Raw genomic sequence first — 25,126 nt, forward strand, 5'->3', positions numbered from 1 at the left:
ATCTTTTGGCGTTTAGAACTTTTTGTGGTTAACAGTTTGTCCGTTGCTGTCCGCTTTGAGTGATGTCTGTTCAACTTGGTCGACTTCTTTGAGTCCATCATCAGAGCTGTGGAGGAAGGCAAGGTGGTTCACACAGCCTTCTTTGATCTGGCCAAGGCCTTTAATACCATTCCCCACTCAGGAATCATAGAAAAACTCAGTAAGCTAGGCATCAACCCCTATATCACTAGGTGGGTGGCAAAAGTGGCTCACCGATAGAACCCACAGTGTGAAAGTAGCTGACTCGAAGTCAGACTGCCGACCAGGCATGAGTGGAGTCCCATAGGGTTCGGTCCTGGGTCCTCTCCTGATTGGTATCTACTTCTCTGAAGTCCAGGTCAACACGAATGGGACTCTGGCTGACAAGTTCGCAGACAGTTGTAAGTTGGGAGCTATTATTAACTCCCCAAGTGATGTTGACATCCTACAGAAAGGTCTCACTGAGACCAACGACTGGTGTTAGAACCATGGCCTTAAGCTCAATGCCAAAAAAATGTGCCGTCATCCCTTTTGGAAAAAAACCCAGTTCCCATGAATTACCACATCAATGGTAGTCCACTGAGCACCGAAGGCATTATAAGAGATCTGGGAACACAGGTTGACAGCAACCTCTCGTTTGACCACCACATTGCCACTGTGGTCAGAAAGTCCTTCTACCTGTCACATCTCATTACTAAGGGTTTTGCATCCAGGAAGAAAGAAGTCATTATCTCCCTCTACTCTACCATCATTAGGCCAATCATAGAGTACAATGCCCCATTTGGCATGTACCTCACTAGACACCTGCAAAAGTACCTCACAAAGAGGATCCTAGGCCTTAAACAATTGTCCTACATGGACAGACTCAAAAAAATCCAAGAAATCCCAATCCCTCTGTACCACATGGTCCAGAGACCTCAACCTCATTACCACAATCAACAGAACGTGCTGGAGGGATAGGTTCATAACGCAGAGACTGTCCATGCTATGGAATAGACTTCCCATACATGTCAAACAGAGCACCTTACTGGCCCTCTTCAAGAGAAATCTTGATGAGTGTATGGGAAATAGAAAATTCACCCCGGGGATCACTCCAGTGGCTCTACTCGACAGAGGGACTGGGAACTAAGATCAGGTGGCATGATGCCAGGGTAATCCTATGGGCTAAGCTTGTAAAGGCCCCAGGGCTATTAGCCTAGTATATGCCTATGAACCTATGATTATGAGTGTTTAGGGTTAGGGGATAAATTTTGTGTGTGTGTGTATATGCGTGCCCATGTGCATTTCCAACTGTCCTCTTTAGTGGTAGTGTTATGGGAACAGCTTTTTTTGGTTTAAGATGCTATGGTGGAGCAAGGAGGCTTGGCTGGTTACAGTTGATACAGTAATCCAAAAAGTCTTAAACATCCATTAACCAAATAACCCAGCTAATACTAGGACCATAGATATAAATCCACTCCAACATATAAATGCACATGATGGAGGTATAGATAACAATGCTTACCCACCTCTAAAGAACAAACTAACTCTGCAAGTTTAACAGTTTGACACACTGTCTGCCTTTACAAAGGATAAGTGGTTGGCTATTCCTAAATTCATCTCTGGTATGAACGTCCATGTATGGTCCTTCTTGAAAAGGGAGGAAAGGCTTAAGGGGGAAATGTTCTTGCAGCTCAATTGATTTGCGACTCCTATGAGCCTATGATCTTTCGATTAAGTCACATCCGTGTGTGTTAGAGTTAGTGGGCATAATGTGCTCAGGCCTTTTTTCCTGGTGACTCCTGGGTGACCTGCTTGGAGTTGCAGTATGTGAAAGTAGAGAAGGAGTTTTTGCTGTCTTGTCTGCATTGAAGACTGAGATCTTTTACAGCGTGGCAAGAAGAATTGGACAAAAGGTATATGCATGGCGTTTTTACATACATTATGTGCACTAGTGAGTGCATTTCAATACCATAACATGTTTACATGGTTGCAACAAAAACAAGAATATCAGTCAAAATACTTTAATGTACATTTTGCTTTTGTGTTTCAGGCAAACCTGACATGTCCGTTTCTGTAAGCTTAACCCATCTCATACATTTAGAGGTTTTGGTTCATAGGTTCATAGGTTTATACTAGGCTATCTGCCCTAAGGCATTTATAAGCCTAGCCCAAAGTTTTGCTTACGCCACCTTATATGAAAAAATACTGTGCCCATTAGTTTGTTGTGCCTCTGTCCAGCAGTGACACAGAGATGATTCCCGGGGTAAACCTACGATCTCCCATCCACAGGTCAAGATTTCTCTTGAACAGAGCCAGCGAGGTGCTCTGCCTCACATGGACCGGGATTTTATTCCACAGCATAGGGAGTCTCTGAGTGATAAATCTATCCCTCCAGCACGTCCTATTTATATCCGTGCTAAGGTTTAAATCGCTTGCTCTAGTGGTTTTGGTGGATTTGGATTTTTTGAGGTGGTGCATGTCCATTAATTCGGGTTGGACATGGCCTTGTATGTCAGGCACATGTCACCTCTGAGCAGACGGTATGCGACTAAATAGAGCTGGAGTTTCTTCAATCTGGCAGCATATGACAGATTTTGGAGTCCCTTTATCCTTTTGGTGAGGAACTTTTGGGGTCTCTCCAATTGCTGCAGATGTCGGGTGAGATACATCCAGAATGGGGCATTGTACTCGATCATTGGTCTGATAAATGAAGAGTACAGGGGAACAATGACCTCACTAGATCTGGATGTGAATCCCTTCATGATCAGGTGGGCAATGTAGAAGGTCTTTCTAACCACTTTAGCGTGAGTGTCAAAGAAAGGCCACTGTCAACCTGGGTCCCCAGGTCCCTGATAACCTCTTCTGTGCTTAGTGGATTGCCACCTATATGGTAGCTTGGGGTTACCTTGTTTTTCCCGAAGGTATGACTATACATTTTTGGCGTTTAACTTCAGGCCATGGCTCTGGCACCGCTATCTGTTTCCGTGAGTCCCTTCTGAAGGATATCCGTGTCCGATGCACTTTCCACTATGGCCCAGTTTGCAGTCGTCTGCAAACTTTGTCAACCAAAGTCCTCCCATGTTGGCCTGTACTTCTGAGAAGTAGATGCGAACAATAGGGGCCAAGGACCGAGCCCTGTGGGACACCACTTGTGACCGGCTTGGAGTCTGACATAGCGCCAGCAACTCTAACCCTGTGGGTTCTGTCCTTAAGCCAGTTTGCAACCCATCTTGTGACATATGGGTTTACATTCAAGCTGGTAAGTTTTTCTACAATAGCGAGTGGGGTATTGTGTGAAAATTTGCAAGGTCAAGGTAGGCTGTATGGACTGCCTTTCCCTCATCATTGGCCTTGGTGACAGTTTCGAAGAAGTCGACCAAGTTCAAAAGGCATGATCTGCCCTTGACGAAGCCAAACTGGGTCGGGTCCAATGTCTGCAAGTCCCCTACATCTTTGTTTATGAGCTCCATTATGATCCTCTCCATGGCTTTGCAGACTAGACTTGTTAAGCTTATGGGGTGGTAATTACCAGGGTCCGTAGAGGCACCGCCTTTGTGGAGTGGGACCACAGTTGCCATACGCCACTCCTTGGGCACGTATCCTGTGGTAAGGCTGAGATTAAACAGCTGCCTTATGTGCGGGTTTAATTCCTCATTTAACTCGTGTAGCACACAGCCAGGGACACCCATCCGGTCCCATTGATGCTGTGTTTTTAGCTTTAGAGAGAGCAGCTTTCACCTGCGCATTTGAGATGTCTGGGAGGCTACACTCCGCTGGGATAGTTATCTCTCCTTTAGGGGGGGAGAGGGGGGTGAAGTTTGTACTGAACCTGTCTGCCGGTATGTTGGCAATGTCTGTGGGTTCAGTGATTTTTATATCATTTTGGACTAATTCTGAGCATATCTGGGAGTTTCCACCCAGGTTCCTAACATAGCTGAAAAAGGCCTTATGATTGTCCTTTGAATCCATGGCAATATTTCTCTCAAAATTGGCCTTAGTTGATTTTATGAGTGCTCATATTTTTACTAATAATGATCAGGGGTGACTTCCCTTTTATAGATTTTGTTCTATCATGTAATAGCTTTCTCCTCTTATTGTAAAGTTTGTTAATGGCTGGGGTCCACCAGACTGGATGTTTGCCCTTTGTGGAAAGAGTCTTGGTTTTATTTGGGATTGCCTGATCCATGCAGTCCTGGAGGTGTTCATAGAAGGCATTTGTAAGGGCTTCCAGCTTGGGTTGTGGTTTCCACTGGCTCAGGGGCCTTGAAGGATACCACACCAGTCTTGAGTAGTGTGAAGTTTGCTTTAGAGAAGATGTCCTTCAAGGATGCATCTGCAGTCATAACAAATGGGTTGTCCTGTCGTCAGGCAGCCCTTCGGTCGGCCGGATTCCAAAGTCTGGGTCTGGCCTCGGCTGGTGTCGCACTTCACCCGGCGTCATCTCTCCTGGTCTTGGTATAAAGGCATCAGCCGGCGCCATTTTCCCCAGTCTTTCTTGCAGCGTGGCGCCGGCACCACAAGATGTTCGCAAGTGTCGGTCGGTCAGATACACCCATTACTACTACCCAATACTACTTGAAGACTTCTAAAAGCTAAGTACCCGTTGGGGACTCTTTCTTGCCTCAGCCGATGTCAGAAAAAGTAAATAATTGTTTAACTTGTGAAACAAATACCTCATAAGGATTTCCACCGTACTGCCTACCTTGTTTAGGCCCAGACCACGACGTAGCAGCCTGTTTAGCCTGTGCTTCCTTCAACCCGAGCGCTTAGGCGTCGGTCGGAGTTGCTGAACAGTTTTTCGGCTCAGATTTTGCGTACATTATGCCGTCGGATCCTCCGACTACTCAAATTGTTAAAAACGCGGAAAAAGACCGACACTCGCGGTCCACGGTTTCGGCGAAACCACGGTTAAGCAAACTGCGAGTGTCTCGGTTTCGGCGAAACCGAGCAAGCGGTCAATCTTCAGCCAAATCCATGACTACTACCGAGGCTCCTGCTACCCTAGTTGAATCGGCCTCTGAAGTTTTGCCTACTAATGTGGTTCCTATTGAATTATCAGACACCATCCCTTTGGATGTCTCTACCCCAGCACGTGGTGCTGCTAGGCCTCCTGCAGCCATGTCTATTAAGGCCTTTGCCAGGGCTAAAGCTGCCAAAACTGCTAAATCAGTGCCTGTTAAGCCCCCTCACACAGGCCCAGTTCCAGTTCACAAATGCTTACTTTGGCAGAGGATCTCATCTCCTTAATTAGGGGATCCCAATCTCACCCAGACAGGGCCTCTCAGCCTCCAGAAAAGAGACCTAGACCAGAGCCCCCAGAACCAGTGTCCTCTGATGATTCTTCGGATGACTCAGACAATACAGACCATCCAGAGGCTCCTTTTTCTACTTATGAAGATTCCGATGCTGAAGAATCTATTCCATCTGCCTCTCCACCTGAGGAATTTTCCTTTGGGGAAACCTTACATGCCATGAGAGAACAATTCCAATGGCAGGGACAAGATTTCTCAGATTCAAGAAAAAGGCTTAGGACCTTTCTACACTTACCACAACATAGGCCCTTAGCTATACCTCCAGTTCTGCCTGTTGTGGATGATTCATTTAATGATGTTTGCACTGCTCCTGATACTTTACCTCCAGCCCCTGCCAAACCAGATAGGTTTTACAGGGTACCAGACACTCATCACCACCTATACAAAGCCCCACTTGCAGATCCTGAGACTATCTCCCAGGGGCCTAAGGCAGTAGCCGACCTCAGCAAAAACCCTCTCCCTTCTGAAAGGGAATCCAGGTCCTTAGAGATGGGGGAAAAAGTTTACACCTCTGCTACTCTCTCAGCTAGAGCTTTGAACTGTCAGTTTCATATGATCCAATACCAAGAGTTTATGCTTGATCAGTTAACTAAGAAATTGTCCTCTGATGACTCCTTAGATAAGAAATATGTTTTAGAAATGGTGAATAACATTCAGCAAGTTAGTAACCATTCTTTAAAATGTGGCTATGATGCACTGGAGGCTTCATTTAGATCAGCCATGACTGGCACTGTTATAAGAAGGCATGCATGGTTGAAAGAACAGGTCTTGCCGGATCATGTTAAAGCAAAGCTGTTAGATGCTCCTATGGATAAGGCCAGTCTATTTGGTACTCCTGCTCAGCAAGTAATGAAGAAAATAGAAGAGAAGGCAAAATATGTACAAACAGTTAAGGATTTCTTACAGGTTCAGCCCCCAAGGTTTAGCAGGAACTGGCCTTCCAAAAATTGGTCCTTTCCAGACTCCTCAAAATCTCAAAGAGGCAGGAATAGACGTGCCAGAGGCAGAAATCAATCCAGAGGAGGTGCCTACAGAGGACGCCAGTGGCAAGGCAATAACCAGCGAGGCACAGACATAACCACTGCCACTGCACCAGGACAATCACAGTGACTTGGCTCTGACACCGCCTACCAGGGAACAAATAACAGCACCTTTAGGCGGGAAGTTAGCATTATTTTCAAAAAATTGGCACTATATCACAAAAGACAAGTGGATTTTGCAGACCATAGACCAAGGCTACAGGTTTCACTTCCACACCTTACCAGTGAAAGAGGAATGCCAAACCTACCTCCAAATCAAAAACAGAAGCTCTAAAACAGATAGCTCAATTAACAAAGATGAGAGCTGTGGAAAGAGTACCACTAACAGAACAGGGCAAAGGATTCTACTCCAGACTCTTCCTAGTACCAAGAAAAGAGAAAAGTTGGAGACCTACTCTCGACCTGTCCGTCTTAAACACATTCATCATTGTCCCAAAATTCAAATTGCTGACCCTTCAGCAACTTCTTCCCATGCTGGGCAAGGAGTTTTGGCTGGTAACTCTAGATCTCAAGGAGGCATACCTGCACGTCCCCATACGACCAAATTGCAGAAGATACCTCAGATTTCTTGCAGGATCAGAGCATTATCAATTCTCAGCATTGCCCTTTGGCTTATCTACTGCCCAGAGTATTCACAAAATGCCTGGCATCAGTAATCGCTCATTGCAGGCTACAGGGAATCCAAATTTATCCATACCTGGACGACTGCCTGATACAAGCGGACAATAAAAGCAAACTGACAAAAGACTTACAAAGAGTCATTTGCTTACTACAAGCCCTGGGATACACAGTCAATTTAAAAAAGTCAAGACTGATACCATCCCAAACAAGTACATTCTTGGGTGCGGAATTGGACACAGTAAAACAGATGGCATTCCTAACTGCAGAAAAACAAGAACAACTCCCTCTTTACTTCTTGGCATTAACAAAACAGAACAAACTAACAGCAAGAAAAGTACTGCAGGCCTTGGGCTTCATGGCATCATGCATAATCCTGGTCCCCCATGCCAGACTGCATATGAGAAAGCTACAGTGGTACCTAAAGAATTTATGGTCTCAACACAGGCACAGCTTAGAAACCGAAATCCCACTAATCCCATGCCTGAAGCAGGAGTTCCTATGGTGGGCTCAAGCATGCCAGTCAAACCCAGGCTTGCCATTCCACAAATTCCAAGCAAGCCAAACCATCACAACGGACGCCTCAGATCTAGGCTGGGGGGCACACATGCTGGACAAATGCATACAAGGGTTATGGACTCCAGACCAGCTGCACCTGCACACAAATCAAAAAGAAATGCTGGCAGTAAAACTAGCAATCCAGAATTTCAGACCATTCCTCAAAGAAGGCCATTTAATGATAAGGACAGACAACACCACAGTCATGTGGTACATCAACAAACAGGGAGGCACTCATTCATACCCCCTATGCAGAATGACTCTGAACCTTTGGAATATGGCTCTGAGCTACAACATCCAGTTACAGGCAATATTTGTACCGGGAAAAACATCCTAGCAGACATGTTAAGCAGAACTACCTCGGATGCTCACGAATGGATGCTACACCCGGACATCTTCAAGGCCATCACAAAGAACTGGGGAATGCCACAAATAGACCTATTCTCATCCCCACTCAATCACCAGCTCAAGAAATTCTGCACAAGGACATACCACCCACTAGCATGGAAGGTGGACTCTCTATCCTTCAGTTGGAAAGGCCTGACAGCATATGCATTTCCACCTCTCCCTTTGATGCACAAGGTACTACTGAAAATCAAAGAGGAACGCCCAAGGATAATCCTGATAGCTCCAAATTGGCTAAGACAACACTGGTATCCGTTGCTGAGGAGCATGTCTCGGGGGAGGACGTGGACACTACCCCTGATGCCTTTGATGTTAACTCAGAACAACTACAACATCATGCATCCAAACCTAAAAACTCTGCAACTGACTGCCTGGAACATCACATAATAACAACTAACCCAGACTTATCCCAAAGGGTTAAAGACATTATCCTTGAAGCCCGCAGACCTTCAACAAGAAGGAACTATGCAGGAAAATGGAAAAGGTTTGTCATTTGGAGTACTGAAAGAGAAAAAGATGTGTCAAAGATAGACATTGCTAACATCCTGGAGTACTTGGCAGAGCTTCTACATACAGGCCTGTCCTATTCCTCCATCAAGATACATGCATCAGCTATTTCTGCAGAATACAGCTTCGATCCCCCTGTCTTTTCACATCCTCTACTCAGGCAGTTCCTCAGAGGAATCAAAAATGTAAAACCTCCTAGGAAACCACCATTACCAGCATGGGACTTGAACTTTGTGCTAGAAAAATTGACACTCCCTCCATTTGAACCAGCAGCAACAGCAGACCTTCAACACCTATCATGGAAAACTGCTTTCCTACTGGCAATTACTTCAGCAAGAAGGGTTTCTGAACTACAGGCCTTAATGGCAGTGCAACCCTTCCTAATCTTCCATCAAGATAGTGTCCATGAGAACTAATCCTACATTTATGCCTAAGGTGGTATCCAGAGTGTCTCTAAACCAGGCAATCCACCTACCTACCTTCTTTCCCAATCCACAGAACAGGGGGGAAAGACTGCTGCATACCTTGGATGTACATAGACAGTTACGCTACTACCTGGACAGAACCAAAGGGAACAGAAAAACTGACCAGCTTTTAGTAGCCTATGCAACAGGAAGGGAAGGAAAAGCAATTTCCAAACAGACAATCTCTAAATGGATAGGAAATTGCATAAGATTCTGTTACTCTTACCATGGAAAGCAAATTCCACAGAACATAAGACCTCACTCTACAAGGGCTACAGCCACTACCACAGCTTTCTTACGAGGAGTGGCTACCAAGGACATTATTGAGGCGGCTACTTGGACCTCCGTGCATACATTTGCCAAGCATTACAACTTACCTCTATATTCTAGATCCCGAGCAGGGTTTGCCACTGCTGTTTTACAAGGAATCCTAACTACACCATAATTCTTCTTCCTCCTCCCCTAGTTTGGCTATGGTATTCTACCCATTTGTTATGACTGCAGATGCATCCTTGAAGGACATAGTACAGTTTGTACCTACCATAAATGTAGATGTCCGAACAGGATAGCATCTGCAGTCAGGATTACCACCCTCCTTCCCTCTATGGTACTCCTAGGGTATTTACCCTCCTAATAGCTAGCTAGGGGGGGGATCTCTTATGGTGTATTTGTTTGTATATATGTACATACATGCTTATTTTTTGTATTTGCCTACTATTTTTTTTGGAAACATTGGCATTTATCCAAAATTTAGTTTCCCAAGAGGGCAACTGGCATCTGGGGCAAGAAACACTGAGGAAAATGGCGTCGGCTGATGCCTTTATACCCGAAGACCAGGAGAGATGGCGTCGGGTGAAGTGCGACACCAGCCGAGGCCAGACCCAGACTTTGGAATCCGGCCGACCGAAGGGCTGCCTGACGACAGGACAACCCATTTGTTATGACTGCAGATGCTATCCTGTTCGGACATCTACATTTATGGTAGGTACAAAACTGTACTTTCTTCACTGTGGTCTTTTTTGTTTGGGGTGGGGGCGGGATGTGGATTTCCAGTGAGATTAGTTTATGATCAGATCTCACCAATGAGGGATATACTTCCGGTGTGGAGCATTTTGTCCCCATGTTTGTGATAATGAGATCTAGTATATTTTCTCCTCTCATGGGAACAGTGACTAGCTGTTCCATGGCATTTGAATTTATGAACTCCAGGAACCGTTGGGCTAGAAAGTTAGGGCTTGAGTAATGTTCCCAGTCTATATTCGGGTAGTTGAAGTCACCCAATATGATGGTGTTTGGAGATACATTTATACCCTCCAGTGTCTTCAGGAAGGCTGTGTGGGGTTCCTGAGTTTGAGAGGGTGGCCTGTAGCATGCTACAATTTGTGAAACAGTTTTGCCTATGGTTAGTTGCACCTGGATGGTTTCCGAAGCTTTGCGTTGCCACCAACCTGGAGGTGTGGGTATCCTTTATGAATATGGATACACCCCTCCTTTTGTGGTGTGGTCCGGGTTTTGGGGCGGGCATGATATGAGGTAAAACCTAATAGTGCCGGGGTGCTCTCAGGAGCCTTGAACCAGGTTTCAGTTACAGCACAGACATCGATGTTCTCCATACTGAGAAGGGCCTCGAGTGCGTGCATTTTGAGATTTAGACTTCTGAAGCACATAATTAAAATGAATGTGTTTCCTCTCATGCCAAACTCTGTTTCTCAACTCTTCTTTTGGGCAGCTGATACTTGTGGTTCCCCTGCTTTTCACTGTAATTATTTTTTTCACATCTTTTCCATGTGTGTTACAAGCCTATAAATAGGGCCCTTAACAACTGTATACAGAGCTTTATTATCATTTTCTGCCGATATCAATCTCCAGTAAAAATTCAGTTTGTTGATGTTTGTTACATTAACCAAAACACTGACTAAAACATTGACTAAATACGTAAAAATTGTTACATAATTCTAAGTTTGTGGTAAGAGAAGCCTGATTCAGTTAGTTTGCATGTTAATTTTAAAATTGCTACAGTCATTCTTTTGGCTTTCTGTTAATTGCTTTTGATCTTAGACATACTAGATTAAACAATGGGTGCCAGTAAAGGTAAAAATGGTCCTATCCAACTTGATGAGGTACTAAGTGCATTGGTTTCTAGCTTGGCACAGACTTGCATTTCATTTGAATGAGAAGTTAAATGCTGAGCTGTTTAAAATGTCTTATGCATTTCAATGTATTTATCTGAATGTGTTAACCAGCATAATCTATTCATGCATTAATTACAAAGTAGTAAAGTCAGATATTGTCTAGGTGCATCCTGTGGAGAGACCAGGCTTGACAATTGTATGGGGGGGTGTATGCTGTTTTATGAACTAATGTGTCACTTTCTACAGAATTCCACTTAGTTGTGGAACTCACAGTCATAAGGGAAGGTTAGACAAGAGGTTAGTGCAGCCTTTTTTAGTAATTTACTACTTTTTTAAAATAATTTTACTTTTTGTTGGAGTTAGTGGGATTATAAATGACTGACTGTCACAAATTGCTATGGGTGACTTGAATTTTGGAGTAAGTTTTACAGATAAGGACTATATTATGCTGTTTATGCTATTTTGTAGAGTCTGTGCAAATCATCTGGAGAGGCAGTCACCTTTGTAGGATATGGCTGCTGGACAGATTAATGCCACTTGTTTAGACTACACACTTGGACATTACTGGTAAGTAAACATTTTAATGTATGGGAGATTCAGATTTAAACTGTGTTATTGATGGCATTTTGTGTTTACTTTCATTACTGCAGAAATTTAAGTGGACAGTATGTATTTGATGTACTTCTTGTTTCCATGGTGCATGGTTTATATAGTGTAAAGGTTTGTATTATAGGTATCATTTGTTTACATGTTGCTAGTTTTCCTGCACTCTGAGTGTGCAGTAGTTTCAGTGTGTGTTTGTATTAACGGAGGAGTGATATTTACATTGCTAACTGGCTATTTTTTTTTTTAAATTATTGCTTGGGAGTCTGGTTTCCTAGGAGGTTTACCATGTTCATTTTGCTTTGCTCTGCAGGGTTTTAGCTCAACTGAGATGATGTGGTCATTGCTGAAGGTTTTAGTGTGGCTTATTAATTAGATATTTTTATTAAATATTTATTATGTTTTCCTTTTGTGGATAGTGAAATTTAAGTTTAGAATTAGTTTGGTGTAGAGGTTGTGAAACCGGAGTTGTCAATTCACCTCCTGGTGCTGTATGGGGGCAGTGTGATTATGGCCATGTTTTATTGCTCAGATACTGGGTAGGTTTTCCTGCTGGCTCAAATGAAACAGTCCACTTCGCGCAAAAACATGGCTCCAGTAAGACATTCTGGTACACGCTTACAAGCCTACTGTAGGACACCACAGCCTAGTACATGTTTTTATGTATGAGATTATTTAAATTCTTTGTCAAATATTGAATTTGGAGTATATGTTGTAGGAAAAAATAAGTATGAATAATAGATTCAGTATATTGTTGTGCCATGTTCTGTGCATAAGTAGTAGGTTCATAGGCTTATCCTAGACTAATGATCATAGTCTTTACTAGTCCAAAATCAGGGATAACTTTTAAATACTACCTTATTTCAAGTTAGCAGGAGACTAACCTGATTTTCAATAACATGGATTTCCTAACGACTAAGTATTAAACTCTGTCTGACATTACCATCTGACTGTAATTTTCAGTGATTTACCAGAAAATTAAAACATTTCATAAGAAGGGGAATAGTTTGAGGCAAAATAAGAGATAGTTGCGCAGTATGAAATAGTTTTTGAACAGTAATATTGCTTTTGCTTTTTTGGGGTCTGATGATTTTTGTTGTGGTGTGGGTGGCAAGTTATTTTCACAGCGATATTGTAGTGTACTGGCTCACCAGATGCGCAGTAGCAAGCGCCGCCCCAACCCCACCCCAGCTGGTTGACATCTTGCTGTACTTAAGAATAACCAGAAATGAAGTGGCTTCCTTGGCATGAATATTCATTTTGATGAGTAATCGCAGTTATGTGTATGCTTAGCTGTTTCAACATAACAAATGCTGGAATACAACCGCCAAATTGACAAACTACTTCAAATAATCCTAAACAGCCGCATTACATCAGCTGTACAAGAGATCCCAGTAAATATAAACAATTACTTTTTCCCCTTTGCTTTTGCAGGGGGCAAGCCCCCTGCACCCCCCACACCCCCCAATATTTGAATATACAAACTCCAAGAACCGACTACAAGGGGGTGCAGGGGGGCTTGCCCCCTGCAAAAGCAAAGGGAAAAAGTAATTGTATATATTCGCTGGGATTACTTGTATAGGATTAGTTGTAGTACTTTATATTAAGCAAAAAGCAAAAGAAGGTCCTTGCGCACCAGCAATACAAACAAATAAATTATCACAGGAATGTATAGTACTGAGCTGCTCATCTACATTCATTATATGCATGTCATCACAGGGTAATGTACATGGCATGCCAATCATGCCTCATTTCCTTACCACTTCCTAGGTATTTGGCTTGTCAATCACCCTGGCCATGCCCACTCCTGCGCAAAACTGCCGGTGAGCCAGTACACTACAGTATCACCATTTTCACAGATTTCCTTATCTGGGTGTAATTTTTTCTTGGTTTTCATTTAGATAGCTGTTGTAATCACAAGTTGTATATTATATTATATTATATTATATTATATTATATTATATTATATTATACTATACTATATTAGTTGGGTGTAGCTAGAGGCAAGATTTGTAAGGACGAGGTCCAGCATGATATTTGTTTGCTGAATTCTGACTACTGGGAAAGTCTAACTGAGTAGGTGTCTGTTTTTATTGGAGGCCCATGGAGAAAAGTTCAGTAGTATTTCAAAAACATTCTGACTACCAGAAAAGTCTAACTGGGTAAGTGCCCATTTGTATTGGAGGCCCATGAAGAAAAGTTCCATAGTATTTCAAAAACATTTTGAAAACCATTTTAAAACCCTCAAAAATAAAACAAAACATCTACAGTTTAAATAATTATACCAATTTGGGTGATAGTGTGGTGTACTGGCTCGCCTTCAGTTCTGTGCAGGAGTGGGCGTGGCTACGTTGATTGGCGTTAAAAGATGCATATGAAATGAGGCATGATTGAAGTGCCATTCATATTAGCAGTGACATCATGCACACAATTAAGGTGGCCGAATGTAAGTTAAGTGTACAAGTATAAACTCCTGTTAGTTATCTTCCAATGTAAAATTTCCAGATCCCCTTAAATGTAAAAGGATACACGTATATCGGTAGTTACTTTCATAAAGCTACAGTTTCCAGAAAGGTAGCTTGGAGATGAGTCCAATTTGCAAATATCCCCATAAATGTAGAAGTATACACTTTTAAAGTAAAGTACTTGATAAATATCACCCTAAATGTATTCCAGATCCCCTTAAATGTAAAAGTAACATAGCTCGTAGGCTTTCATCAATATCTTAACCTCCTCAACACCTTGCATGTTTTTGACATTGTGGCTTGTTTGGGTTTTATGTTCGGAAAATGCATGCTTTCTGAGCATTCTCAAATACATTGGCATCAATATTCATTGACACCAGATGAATATTAAATCGGTCTGACTGACGTGCAACTACGGGGGAGGGTTTTGGGCGGGGCTTGCTGTTGAGCATTTGGTGAGCCAGTACACTACACTATCGCCCCAACGTGGACATAATGTGACAAAATTAGTTAAAACAAGTACAACTTAGATAATAATTTAATAAATTAGAGAAATTGTAGACAGTTTTTAGAAGTTAATGGTAAAATAGTATAATAAATACAGGAATTGCAGTATGAAGTTAGGGAAAAATAAGTTATTACATACATAAAGTTAGTGAGTGAAAAGGGAAAGTAAGGAGGTGTAAGGTATGAATAGGAGCTTGTTTGTATTTTAGAAATATTGTTAGCCTGAGGTTGAGCAAAAACAGAGACAGATTTTGGCTAACAACTATTTCAGGAGGGAGGTTACTGATCTGATGGATATAGGTAAGGAGTCCCAGGCCTTAGCAACATGGTATAAATATAGATCATCCCTGCAGATGTGACAGGATTGTGGGCAGAAAAGTTTGTCCTCACTGACTCAATGATGGAGTATGAACATAATTGTATAGAACGGTGTGGAATCATAACGATGGAATACAAACATAGTTATATAAAATGTAATGAAATCATAGTGATGGAGTACAAACATAGTTGTATAGAACGGTATTTAGTGCTAGACAAGTAGATGATTGCTGGCTAATGTTGTAGGTGGGAAGAAGCTCTGTAGATGTTTGTTGGTGGGCTACTTCTAACCAATTTAGGCTTTCAGTACTATACAGTAGTGGGTTCTGAAAGGGGCATTTACTGAATATTTAGCCACTTTGCAGTAGCATTGCTCAAATTCTGCTTTTTGTGCTGCCTGGAAGTTAGTAAGAATGGATGCTCCATATACTAGTGTGGGGGTGCTAAGTAGTGGTGAGTGTAGCTTTAGTTGTGTTGATGAGAAATGTTTTTGGATCTCTAAAGCATTCCAAGTTTCTTTTTAAAGCATTCCAAGTTTTTGCGGAGTTTTTTTTCTATGCATTTTTGTATGCGCGTCTCAAATGTAAGATTATAGGTTCATCGGTAAGGTAAGTACTAGGCTAGCTGCTCTTGCAGACCATTTTATCTAGCGAATTTCCTTTTTGCATTTGAAATAACCTATCCTACTTGGTTATGGATTGGCCTTATCTGTCCCATGGTTGACAATTACATATTACCCCTAATGAGAATAACTGGGATCATACCCTATATAATTTGAGTTGATCCATGCCTAGGATAAAGCATTTGGGAGCTGCATCTGCCCATTTGTAGTGCATGGGGCAGTTCTGAGGTAAATTTTCTGTTTCCCATGCATATATCAAAGTTACACTTCAAAATGGACAGGGATGAACTTTGTTTTATGTGGATGGGGAATCTGTTCCACAGCAATGATATCCTCTGTAAAATATACCTGTCCTTCCAAAGTGTTCTGTTAACGTTTTCAGACGAGGTTTAGGTGCCATTTGACTTACTGATGTGCATTAAGTCCATTAGTAATGAGTCAGAGGATGCCTTCTATGCCAGCCACAGGTCACATCTTCGGAATCTGTAGGATACCAAGTATAGTGACAGGAGTTTCAATTGGTCCATGTAAGACCTGTTGTTTAGGCCTTGTATCCTTTTAGTAATGTATCTTTGTGAGAGCTCAAGAGTTGTTGCATGTGTCTGAACAGATACATGCACACGGGTGCATAATGTGCAGCGATTGTGCCAATGAAGGCTAAGTAAAGGTTGTGATTGACATTCCTACATCTCGACATAATCACTTTGTTTATAATCTATGCAGTACAGAAGGACTTTCTTACATCAACACACCAATGCTGATCAAACGTTAAGTCAAAAGAAAAATCCATGGTCTCCCTGGAAGTCTCAGAAAACCCAGTATGCAAAGTACACTTGGTCAAAAACGGACAAAGCAGAAACTTTGCAGTGTGGAGGGTGTGAAGTTCACTCCTTGAAATATGTTATGCATCTTGTTCAGTAATAAACCAAGCAGAAGCTTCTTTTCATTATATTCAACTAGGATTGCTTGTTTATGTTTCAATAAAGGATATTCCATTCTTAACTCAACTGTGGACTTTAATTTGCAGTACACAGTTTAAAGTTTGATTGTTTGATTTTTTTTTTTTTTTTTTTTTTTTTAGTGAACTAGGTGCATAACATATTTCAAGGAGTGAACTTCACACCCTCCACATTGAAAAGTTTCTGCTTTGTTTATTCAAAAGCCAAGCCACTGTCCACATAACTTCCCAAATCCTGAACAACTGCTTCAAGTCCTAGGGGTGTATTGTCAGTGTGGTAGTTCCTGGTGATAGATGACTTCCCAAAAGATACAGTAATACATTTTTTGGTATGTAGTCTCAGACCATGATTTTCAGTTATTTATTTGAGACATATTTGAGAAATCCCAAACCCTCAGATCCACACGCTCCAGGTATCTAAACCTTGTCATCACAATAAACAAAACATGCTGGGGGGATAGGTTCCTGACCCAGAGACTCCCCAGACTCTGGAATAGACTGCCCATACATGTCAAGCAGAGTGCCTCTTTGGCCCTCTTCAAAAGTAACCTTGACGATTGGATGGGAGAAAGGAAATTCACCCTGGCGATCACGTCAGTCGCCCTGCTAGAAAGGGGTCCAGGGAAGTGTGGGAAGAAATAGCCAGGGAACTGTTATGGCTAGGCTTGTATAGGCCCTAGGGCTGATAGCCTAGTACCAACCTATGAACAAACCTTCCTGCAGGATAGCCAAGTCATTGAGGATTCAGTGGCTGATCCTAGCTTGCAGTCATCTGCAAACATAGTAGTCATCATCCACTTTTATCATTACTATTAGTATTATTATCATTATTATTGTTCAGTATTGCTTATAATCATCCACTATTCTCCCTCATTATTTGCTATTAGAAGGGACTTTAGATGGTGTATTATTAAGTGAGAGAAGTGTTTTTCATGAGAGAGCTGTGGGGGGAACCATAGTATTTTGGGAGGGGGGGGTTGAGCATGAGTTATGAGTTACAAAGCCATGTTAGTGTCCATTACAGCTTCCTGAATATTGTTTGGAGATGTGGCAAGTTATCTGATGTGCATATGAGTGTGGAGTAATCAGCATGTTGTATTAGGGGAGCCAGTTGTGTGCATCAGTGGAGGTTGTTGATGTGTTAAAGAGGAGGAGACCAAGGATAGAGCATTATGGTACACTGGTGGTGACTGGGAGGTATGGAAAGAGAGTGAAGTGCCATTCTACTGACTGATGACTACAAGGGAAGTAGTTTTGAACCACAGAAGGGTGCTGTGCGATAGACTTTATCAGGACATTTGAAGTAGAAGTTTGTTGTAACAAACTGTCGAAGGCTTTAGACAAGTCTAGAAATAAGGAGGAGACTAGTTTGTCATTATCTATTCCTTTATTAACACTATCTATAAGGGTTAGAAGTGTAGTGTTAGTACTATGGGAGGTATGGAATGCATATTTTTCAAGTATTTCAGAGAGGGTGGGTTTAGCAAGATGGATAAGGTATACACCTTATAAACACAGTTTGATTCTGACTTCAGAGCAGTTGGCCTACTATTCTCCCATGAACCTAAGATCACTTTAGGTCTAAGGTTAATGATGTCTGTTGAATTTCCTCCTTTTTTTGTAGATAGATAATGTGTGGTTATTTCCAAAGAAAGGGAAAATGGGATTTCAATATTGACCCATTTATAAGGATTGAGACAAGATAGGTAATGCTAATGGATACTATTTTAAGGTACTCACTTGGAAGGTTATCATCTGAGCATGGTTTGAGTGGTTTTATGCAGAATGAGGGCAGTGGTTTGAAGGTGAAAGAGGACATAGTGATATATGGCTATTGGGCATGGTTGGGATTGGATGTGGGCATCCTTGGTTAAGAACACTATACTATCTATGAAATAAGAAATGAATTCTATTGCAGGTTTGAGTGACTAGTTTTTGGGAGAGGGATTAGGGTTAAAGTTTTGACTAGGATCTAAGATTCCTTTAATAGGTGACTGGAATCTTTTTAGGTTGTGTTGGCTATTGTTCAGAGTGTTGTTCTAGTCTATTTTTTTGTCTTTATGTATTTGCTTTTTATTACAGATGTGGCGCATTCTGATTTTTGAAATATTATGATATATTGTGATATATTGTATTTATACCAATCTTTCTACACTTTTTATCCTGCTTTAGCATTGTACTCTTTTTGGATAGCCAAATTGCATTATTTGTTCTTACTCTCTTCATTCTAGGAGTTGTCAGCCCATTTAGGAAAATTGCATTGAATTCATTTAAAGCATCATGAAGAGTAGGATTTTTTGGATATTCCAGTTAAAAGATTATAGGGTAGTAATGCATATGTCTGGGTTAAACCTGGAGAGGCTGCATGTTGTTTTATAAACATGCCATTTACATGTATGTATCAGATGTTTGGTTTAAGTTCTCCAAATCTTTTGGGTTTCTAATACTGTTATGGGAATGGACACCATTCTGAAGTATGGTTAAAGTTCATGATATTGTATTGCTTCAGTTTCTGTTATCCAAAAGTGTTCTTCATAGCACCACAATGGACCAAGAATTAATTCCTGCAATTCATACGGAGTTACATGTATGGGTAGAATGTCTAAAAGTGACTCTCTTTTTTGTATCCTATCCGTTGTCCCAGTACTAGTATTGGAACTGTCTGGGAATTTTTACTCCACTTTGCACTCATTTCTGCCTGCAAATCTTGATATTTTATTACTTTGTTTCTTACTCTATGTAAGACAATATAATGGCAATGTGCAGCAATTTCAGTAATCAATGCTAGTTTTCTGTTTTTTTAATTAACTACTATATCTGGTGTTCTCACGTCTACGTTTTTGAACCGTTGGCAATGGCTCATCCAGTCTGATGTAGATTTCATCATTTGTTATAATACTTTTTGGCTCATGTTTCCAATGCTTCTCAGCTACTTCTGTATTGTGGTGTTTGCACAATCCTCAATGGAACGGTCTTGATAGACTATTGTGTCTTTAAGTGTATAGGCCCTCTGCCATAACTGTATCACACCCAGCAAGTAGATGTGCGACTGCTTCTAAATTTTTTTTTTTTTTTTTTTTTTTTTACAGAACCTACATTTGTCTGCTTTTCCCACAATTTTCAATGTACTTTGTAAAATAATGTGTATGTAGTCCACTATCCCTGGCTGCTATTATTAACCTTTCATCCTCTGGTTTCATCTTGCATCCCTTTATCCATTCCTCTGTCCGATCCTTATCAATGTAAGGTTGTTCCAGGAGATCTCTATACTTTACTATATTTATGGCTTTTCCACATTTTTTCCTTCTCATCTGATCCTTCTTGCATTCTTTCTTTTGTTTTTTTTTTGTTTTTTTTTGCACATTCAGTTGCTGTATGATTTTTGTCAACTTCTGGTTTGATTTCCATTCCTGTTTGCCAGTTGAAATGGAAGAAAAAGGTCTACGCTAGCCAAAATCCAGTTTACGTAAAAGTTCCAAACAGAACACCAAATAGCACAGAATTAACGAAACTGGATACTGCTCTTGGATATAAAAACTTGTTTTAATATCACCACACCATATACATAAGATGAGTAACTTTTCTTTTCGAGGCAGTTGCCCTTCATCAGATAAAAGATACATTCTAAATTCTTTTTAAAAAAGCAACAACCAATCAATATTCAGTAAGAACATTCAATAAAATTCAATAAAACACCCGCCTTTTACTCAATGTGGGTCTTAAAGGGATAACATCATTTAAGCCTGGTTCCTATGTGTTGTCAGTTCAAGAATCCATTTGGATCCAGCTAATTCAGTGTTCAAGTTGATATCACCCCCCCTGCTGGTCAATTTTAAGTTCACAATAACCCTAATAGTAACTGTGTGTAGGGTTATCTTTAACATGCCTAGACAGGGCATTATGTACATCATTGTTCCACATACTGAATGAATGCTGAAAAATTCTTGTTTTTAACATTTGATTGGTTTTCCCAATATAAAACAGTTACATGAACAGCATTCTGCTATGTATACTAAATCTGTAGTAATGGACAGCTTGCCTTTACCTTTAAACTGATACACCTTCCTACTAATAGGATGTATAAACTCAACTCCTTTTTGATGCTACCACAGGCTTTACAACAACCACATGGTATGGGAACCCCCTTTTTTTAACCATTTTGTTTTTTTTGTTTTTTTTTTACCAATTTTCCAAAAAGGGTCTTTGTAAAAAAATTTTTGTAAAAAGGTTTCCCCTTTTTTTTTTTTTTTAAATTTTTTTTAAAAGTTTTTAAATTTTATTAACTTTCCTTTTTTCCTTTTTTTGGTTTAGTTTTTTTTGAAATTTTTTTTTTTTTTTTTTTTTTTTTTTTTTTTTTTTTTTTGTTTTTTTTTTTATTTTTTTTTTTTTTTTTTTATTTTTTTTTTTTTTTTTTTCCTTTTTTCAAGTATTTTTTCAGAATTGGGGTTTTTCCCAAGTTTCCCCCCCCCCTTTAATTTTTAAGGTTTTTTCCCAAAATTTTTTTTTATTTTTAACCTTCCCGGGGCATTTTTCTTTGTTTTTTTTTGAAGAATTGTGAAAAATTCTTTTTTAAAATTTATTTTTCCCCCAAATTAAAAAAGACAAAAGGGTTCTGCAAAGGGATACAAAATTTTGGTTTTCCAAAAAGGGCCTTATTTTAAACGGGATCCCCTTTTAATAAAATTTTTTTAAATCAACCCTTTTTGAGGGCAAAAGGGGGGGTTTTAAAAAAACTTTTAAAATTTCCCTTTTTGCCTACTTTAAAAACCAAAAAAATTTTCCCCTTTTAATTCTTTTTTAAAGGGTAAACCCTTTAGGTTCCTATTTTTTATTAAAATTCCTTTGGTTTCCAGCAAATTTCCCCAAGTGTTCAAATTTAAAATTTTGGGGAATTTTTTTTTTTTTTAAAAAGAAATTTTTGGAATTTTATTTTTTAAACAGGGGCCTGCCCAATTTCATCTTATTTTTTGGGGTGAATTAAAAAATTTTTTTTTTAAACATTTATTTTTTCCCCAAAAAAAACTTTTCTTTGGAAGATTCTGCTAAACAAAACAAAAGGGGTTCCTTTAACTTCCCTTAATGTTTAAAATTTTCAATTTTTTTGGGTCTCCACGGGTTTAAAACCATGGTTGCGCCTTCCCTATTTGGGGATTTAACCTTCAGGGGTTAATTTTTTTTTGATATTTTAAATTTTTTTTTTATAAATATTTTATCCAATTTCCCCCTTTTTATAAAACAAAATTTTTTTGGGTTGTTTTTTTAAAAAATTTTATTTTTTTATTATAAAAGGGGTTTTGTTGGTGTGGTGATATTAATTTTTATAAATATAAATTTTGTGTATTATAATATTTGTAAAAAAAGGGAATTTTTAATTATTATATTTTAAATTTATATTTTTGGGGGGTAAATATATTTTAGTTATAAATATTTATTTATTTAATAAAAATATATATCATTAAATATATATATAAAAATTTTTTTATATATATATATTATATTTTTAATATAAAAATTTTATATAAATGTATATTTTATATATATATATATATATATAAATATATATATAATGTTTGTTTGTGTAATATATATATTTTAAAATATATATATATTGGTGTGTATATAATATGTGTGTAAAATTTTTATATATATGTGTGTTAATTTTATTTTGTGTTTATTATATATTTTATAGGGGGGTTGTGTATAAATTATTATATATATATATATATTTATATATATATATATTTTAAAATATAAAATGTTATATTTTTATATTTTATATTTTTATATATGTTATATATTTTATTTTTATATATAAAATATATATATATTTTTAATTTTATATATATATATATATATATGTTATATATAATATATATATTTATATTATATATATATATATATATTATATATATATGTTATATATATATATTATATTTATATATGTATATATATATTATATTTTATATATATTTTAAAATATTTTTTTATATATTTGTTTTATTTTGTTATTATTATTTTTAATAAAAATATATATATATATATTTTGTTTTTATATATATTATTTTATATAAAATGTATATATATATATTTTGTATATATATATATTTTATTTTGTTATATTTTATATATATATTATATATATATTTTTTTTTTTGTTTTTTTTTTAAAATTTAAATTTTTTTTATTTTTTATATATATTTTTATATGTTTTTTAATATATATATATATTTTTTATGTAATAATATATGTATTATTTTATTGTTTTTATATATTTTATGTATATTTATTAAAAATATTTTTTTTAATATACATATATGTTTTTTTTGTATATTTAATTTTTTTTTTTTTTAAAATATAAAATTTTTTTATATAAAATATATTTGTTTATATATATATGTTTTTTGTATATATAAAATATATATATATATAGTATATTTTTTATATTTTTATTTTTATTTTTATTTTTGTTTTTATATAAAATATGTATATTATATATATGTATTTTTTATATATATGTTTTATTTTAGTATATTAATTTTTAATAAATTTTTATTTTTTTTTATTGAAAAATAAAATTTTTTTTTTTTTTTTAATTTTTTTTTTTATAAGAGATTTTGTATGTATAAAAATATAATGTATTTATTTTTATGTTTTATAAAATATTTTTTTATGTATTTTTATTTTTTATATATTTTGTTTTATTTTATATATAAAAATGTTTGTATATATATGTATGTATATATATATATGTTTTATATGTTTTAATATATTTTTAAAGTTTTATATATATATATATATGTATTATATTTATATATATATGTTTAAATTTTTTTATATTTTTATATTTATTTTTTATATATATTTTTTATATTATTATATATATGTTGTAAAATATATATATATATATTTTATATTTATTTTATGTATGTATTTGAAATATATATTTTTTAAATTTATGTATTATATATTATATATATAAAAAATATTTTATATGTATGTAATATATATATATATATATATATATGTGTGTTGTATATATATATATATATATTTTGTATATATTTTTATTATGTAAAATTTTATATATATATTTTTAAAATATATATATATATATATGTATTTATTTATATATATAAAATAAATTTTATTTTATATATAAGTTTGTAATTTATATATATTTTATATATATTGAAAATTTTTGGGGTGTTATAAAAATTATATGTTATATATATATTTTATATAAATTTGTTGAAATATATATTATTATTATTATATATATATATGTGTTGTTTTATATATATATATATTTTATATATATATATATATATTTATTTTTAATATATTAAAAGTATTATATAATTTTTAAATTATATATATAAATATAAAATATATTTTATATATATATGTTGTTGTGTTATATAAAATTTTTGTATTATTTTTTATTTATAATATATGTTTTTATATATGAAATATATATATATATATATATATATATATTTTAAAATATATTTTTTTTTTATTATATATATTTGTTGTGTTATAATTTTTTATTTTTATTTTATATATATATATATATATATATATATTTTGTATTTTATATATATTATATATTTTAAAAATATATATGATAAGGGGAAGGGGTATTTTTATTTGTTTTAAAAATTTTTATAGTGTAATTTTATTTTTAAAGAGTATGTTATATTTTTTTTAATATTATAATTTTAAATTTTTAATTATATTTTTGTTTGGAATATATATTTAATAAAAATTTTTAATTTTTTATGTTGTTTTATTTTAAATATATTTTTTATATTTTTTTATTTGTTTAATAAAAATATGTGTAAAAATTTTTTCATAATTTATTTAATAAAATTATGTGGGGAAAATATGTGTTGGAAATTTAATATAAATTTTTAATATTGTTTTGTAAAAAAAAAGGGGAATATTTTTATATAATTAAAAATTTGGGTATTATAAATGTTGGGGAATATATATAAATATAATATATGTGTGTGTGTTTGTTGTTTGTGTTTTGTTGTTTTTTATATATATATATATATATATATATATATTTGTATGAATTTTTTTATATATTGTATATTATGGTTTAAAATAAAAAAAAAAGATAATGGGTGGTTGGTTTTTTGGTTTTTAAAAGTGTTTTAATAATTTTATTAATTTATTTTATTTTATAAAAAATATTTTATGTTTTTAATTGAATATTTAGTAATGTTTTTTTTAAAAATTTTAATTATTTTTTAAATGTAAAATATTTAATAAAATGTGTTTTGGTTGGAATTGTTTCCGGCGTTTTTTTTGTTTTTTTTTTTTTTTTTTTTTTTGGTTTTTTTTTTTTTAAGGTTTTTATAAATTTTTTTTTTTTTCTTTTTTTTTTTTTTTAATTTTAATTTTTTAAAATTTTGTATTTTTTAAAAATTTTTTTTTTTTTATTTTTTATTGGTTTTTTGTTTTTTGGGAAACAAAAATAATGGGTAATATTTTTATATAAAAATATGTAAAATTTTTATTATAAATTTAAATATATATTTTAAATATATATGTGTTTTTTTTTTTTTTTTTTTTGTGTGTGTGTGTGTATATATATATATTTTTTTTA

The 25,126-nt window shown here is 36.1% G+C and overlaps 1 protein-coding gene across 3 annotated transcripts in view; it reads left to right on the forward strand.

Annotated features, from left to right (window-relative positions):
* NUP37 (nucleoporin 37) overlaps window positions 1-25,126 on the forward strand; it is a 1,368,290-nt gene that overhangs the window by 156,948 nt on the left and 1,186,216 nt on the right. The window contains exon 2 of one of the 3 annotated variants that reach the window (XM_044087744.1): window positions 11,505-11,603. The exons of the other annotated variants lie outside the window; for them this stretch is intronic. The gene's annotated coding sequence lies outside the window, so the exon portion shown is untranslated. The remainder of the gene's footprint in view (window positions 1-11,504; window positions 11,604-25,126) is intronic. 3 annotated transcript variants of the gene reach the window in all.

This window comes from Protopterus annectens, chromosome 11.part0, assembly GCF_019279795.1.
Source record: "Protopterus annectens isolate FY-2018-M chromosome 11.part0, PAN1.0, whole genome shotgun sequence".
Taxonomy (NCBI): domain Eukaryota; kingdom Metazoa; phylum Chordata; order Ceratodontiformes; family Protopteridae; genus Protopterus; species Protopterus annectens.